General features: G+C 53.2%; 1 protein-coding gene across 3 annotated transcripts in view; it reads left to right on the forward strand.

The window, feature by feature from the left end:
* The first annotated feature begins 504 nt into the window (after window positions 1-504).
* Window positions 505-4,670, forward strand: part of HRH2 (histamine receptor H2) — a 53,066-nt gene continuing 48,900 nt past the window's right edge. For 2 of the 3 annotated variants that reach the window (XR_001821748.2, XM_017518536.2), the window contains exon 1: window positions 506-674. The gene's annotated coding sequence lies outside the window, so the exon portion shown is untranslated. Of the gene's footprint in view, window positions 675-4,670 lie in introns of all 3 variants that reach the window. The other variant, XR_001821749.2, reaches the window with a different exon arrangement.

Consider the following 4,670-nt stretch of genomic DNA (forward strand, 5'->3'; position numbering starts at 1 on the left):
TCCCTCAAAACTAGTTACTTCCCCCTTCTAGCCTGACTCCACCTGGATCCTAGGTGCCCAATGTGAGGGATGCCACCTGACCTCCTGGATCTAGCACCCACCCAGTGCAGGTCCTCCAGCTGTGGCCACTCAGCCAATATCGGCACAGGTGGACGCTGGGGCTCAGACCAGGCGGTTGCCCGGTCAAGGGCGGGCCCTTGAGCAATCAGCGGGGCGGGGAGAGGGAAGGAGCCAGGAAGAAAAGGGAGAGAGAAAAAGGGGGCAGCGTGGCAGAAAGGAAGAGGAAGGGGCAAGTATCAGAGTCAGTGACATGAAAAGGGAGGGTGTAGGAGAAAGGAAAATAGAAAGTGGGTGAGACTGTGGGAAGGGGAGGCTGGGGGAGAAAATGTGGGTGTGTGCTGTGCGCGCTGAGAGAGATAGATACACACACACACACACACACAGAGAGAGAGAGAGAGAGAGAGAGAGAGAGAGACTTGGAGAGGGAAGGAAGGGAAGGAGCGTTGAGAGCAAGGAGGAGCGAGTTGGGGGCGGAGACGAGGAAGTGGGTGCGAGGCTCGGGGCGCAGGCCGTGCGCGCGCCGCCCGCTCCATCCCTGCCCGGGGCGCAGCCGGCGCGGGCGCGGGACCAAGGCAAACCCGGTGCGGAGCCAACGCCCGCCGCAGCAGCACCAGGTAACGCGGCCGCCGCCTCCCCGCGGGGCCTCGGCTCGGGGTGGGGTCCCGGGCGGGCTTGGAGACCTGGCTGGAGCTTGCGGCGCCGCCCGTGGGGGCTGCTCCGGAATGCCCAGCGGCCGTCGTGGCCCCGAACCCGGGTTCGAGCCCCGGCCCCACCGCTCGCTGGCTGTGCCTGACCTTGGGCAGGTGCCTCTGCCTGGCCTGCCAGCCTCAGTTTCCTTCTCTGTGACCCGCGGGGGTCGTGCCTGCCTCAAGGGGGAGTTGAGAGCTCGGGATGCAGCCCCGGTCCGCGGCAGTGCTTGGGGCGCGGGTGGGCTTTGTATCTCCTCTGCCCGCAGAGGGGTGGATTTGGAAAGTCCACTTGCGCCGAAACACTCCCCGTTTTGTCCCCGGGTCTGGGTGGTGGCATTTTCTCGCGGCGATGTGTCTGTCGGAGCATGAAGCAACTTTCTGCTAAAGGGAAGCCAGCGGAGGGCCAGGGGCTGGTGGGGAGGGGGCTTCTATGCCTCAGGGAACCAGAACGACCTGCCTTCATCCCGCTGGGCTGCTGCCTGCTGCCTGATGCCCGGAGCAACGACAGGCAGCGCTCAGCGGTTGGGAGTCCTTGCTGGGGACATCTGGAGGGGGATTTGCCTGTGGGATGAGCCGCGCAAGTGGCCTCTGATAGGAATCCCACTTTGGGCAGTGACCTTGAGCTTGAGAGCCTCAGTTTCCTTCTCCATGAAAAGGGCCGTATTAATCCCCCACCCCTCCATGAGGTGTTCTGAGGCAAAGGAGGTGGGGCAGGAATGTGCCTGTGTGCTGTGGTGTCCTCAGCGGCAGCTGTCATGCCCTAGCTCAGGTGGGCTCAGTCCTGGCACCAGTTACCTCCTGGGAAGTCATCTGTACGCTCTAGATCCCCTCTGTGTCCTTTGCCAGAGATGGTCAATCAGTGGAGCTGGGTGGTGGCTGGGTGGTGGTGGGCACGAAGCAGGGCCTAGGGAATGTGGGGGGCCCAGAAGCTCCAGCCTCCACTCCACACCTATCCTGAGGCTGATGCTCCTCTAAGACATGACGTCTCTCAGATGGCAGTTTCTGTCCTGTGAAGACACCTGGCATAATCTCTCAGCACCTCAGTTTCCTTATTTATAAAAAGAAGTCATAAATTCCTACCTACTAATGAGTTTCATGTCCCTGGAGGTTACCCAAGGCAATCAGATAGATTACATTTTTTGACATCTCTGGGTCTGGATGGTGGCATTTTCTCCTTATATCTGACCTAGGATATAAGGAGAATTCCATATCGTGAGAAAATAACCTATCTCCAGAACCTGCTCCTTGCAGGCCTGGTACTCGGTGCATTGCAAGTATGGCACTGGCTAGAGCCACCACAGCAATCCTGGGAAACTGGTGCCATCAAATCACAATTTACAGATGAGGAAACTGAGGGTCCCAGAGGTAAATGATTGCCATGTGGTCGCACTGGTAAGAAGTGCCTGTGCAGAGACTGGACCCAAGTCTGCCCGCCTCCAGGATGCTTCTGGTTGTATCGTGCTGGCCCCAAAATATGACTGTATAAGTTAAGGCGGAGTACAGGGCCTGGCACCTGGCACGTGAACGATCAGCGCTGGCTTCTTGTTCCATGTGTCATGGGAAGGGCTGCTACAAAGCACCGGAGAAAGTGAGCTTGAAGGCTGGCAGCAGGGTAGCCGCACTCTTGCCAGTGATTTCTCAAAGGGTCTAGAAGGAAGGAAGGTCACTACTCAGTACTACATAGGAAGCAGATATCAGACTGACTCACCCGAGCCCACCAATTTCTCTGCTTCCTCCATCACCTTGTCCCAGTTACCCTTGTCTTTATTTATCTCAGCCTAGGCTGATTCTCCTGAGCTCATAGGCACATCCCACTCTCCATCCTAGGCTGATGATTAACTACTGACCCTCCCAGGCGACGAGTCCATGGGAAAAACAAGACCAGCTGTGGTCCATCTCCGCCAACACCCCAAAGCAGGGGAAACGGGATTAAGTTCCAATCCCAAGGATTTAGTTCAGACTTGAGGAAGAAAACCCTGATGATGGGGAGAAGGGCGTCCCAGCAGGCTAGAGAGTTCCTTTGCCAAAAATGTTTTAAAGAAGAGGAGTACATCCAAATGAAAGGGTGGAGATATGAACAAAGCCTCCTTCATGTGCAGAGATGTTCGTCAACAGTCAGAAAGTGCCTAAATGTCCAACAGGGAATCAATAAAGTTATGGAACAGCCATATGACTACCCAAAGTGGAGAGTTTTTAATGAATGGAAACATGTTTTGCATAGGCATACAGATGGCAGGGTCCCAAATATGTGGCAAGAGCTTAGAAACAAGACCAGGGGGGCCTAGGCTAGAGAGGGTTAACAATGTTTGCCCACGGAGGGTGGGGTCATGGGAGATTTATTCCCTGACTACTTTTTCTGGACTTTCCAGATTTTATGCAATGAACATGTTCTTTAATAATTAATGGACTACCTGGCTTCGGTTCTGAGAGGAGGAAGGAGGGTGCCTGATTGAAAAAGAGGTACTGGCTGGGTGCGGTGGCTCATGCTTATAATCCCAGCACTTTGGGAGCCACCCGAGGTAGGTGAGACCATCCTGGCCAACATGGTGAAACCCCATCTCTACTAAAAATACAAGAATTAGCTGAGCGTGGTGGCGCGTGCCTGTAGTCCCAGCTACTCGGGAGGCTGAGGCAGGAGAATCACTTGAACCAGGGAGGCAGAGGTTGCAGTGAGCCAAAATTATGCCACTGCATTCCAGCCTAGTGACACAGTGAGACTTTGTCTCAAGAAAAGAAAAAAAAAAAAAAAGGTACCATATGGTTCAGTAAAATGGGTGCCCTGTCTCTGAGGGTGGCCTGTCTTAGACCTACAATAAAGACTGAATTGTCTCTAAAAGGGTTCAAGTAATGTTTTCCAGATTGAAGTTGTTACCATCTTCGTGTCTTCTATCTTGTCCGTTCCAATTCTGATACATCCTTTATCCTATCGTCAATGTGATAATACAGATCTGAAACTACTGCTCCCCTGCTCAAAAATGTTCCAAGACTCCTCATTCCCAAATGGATCAAGATCAAAGTCCTTAGACTGGCATACATGGCTCATCGTGGTCTAGTCTCTGGCCAGCCTTTTCGCCTCCAGCTACCCCACCCACCCACCCTCTGCTGGTCCACCTACGACAATCTACATCCAGCTGGCTGAATTAACTATGTTCTTGCCCACCTCCAATCTTCCCACTTGGAACTTCTCTTGCCTGCAATGCCCTCCTTTGCTTAGCAACCTCATCCTACTCATCCTTCAAGATTCCATTCAAACCAGATCTTCTAGGACCCCACAGTTTACAGGTATGCTCCGCCCCCAGGGCTCCTTGAAGATAGGGATGATGTAATCAGCCTCCTCTCAGGATGGGGCTGACACATGAAGGCCTTTCAGTGACAGGGGCACCTCTATTTGAGGCCTAGCAGGCCCCTTAGAGGAAAAAAATACAAAATTGTTAATATCAATAATATCTGTTATTTGTCGTATTCTTATGATAACCTTATGGGGCTCACTTTCAGATTGGAAACCAAGAATCACATGTGTTCAGCCACTTGCCCAGTGTTTCACAGAATCTGAACCCTGGTCATCTAAATCCAAAGCCTACACTCCTAATCAGGTTCAGGAAGAGTTGACAGATTCAATCAGCCAACATTTAAGCAGGGATCACAGAGATGTTGTGAAAAGCAATGCATCCCTCCACTGTAGGGGTAAAGAAATGGCACGGGAATGACCTCCAAAGTGCAAGGGTTTATGCCAGACACTTGGGACCAAGGCATATGTAAGATGCCATCCCTAAAGGAAGCTTACAGATAGTGGGGGGTGGGGAGAGTAGTGTGTAAGCAGGATCTTCAGGGCTTTGATGGGGTGTTTAGAAAAGTGTGGGACCTCAGGGGATGTGGGGTGAAGGCTGCCCAGAGGGGATGATGCTTGAAATAGATCAGGAG

This window comes from Cebus imitator, unplaced genomic scaffold (assembly GCF_001604975.1).
Source record: "Cebus imitator isolate Cc_AM_T3 unplaced genomic scaffold, Cebus_imitator-1.0 Scaffold684, whole genome shotgun sequence".
NCBI lineage: Eukaryota > Metazoa > Chordata > Mammalia > Primates > Cebidae > Cebus > Cebus imitator.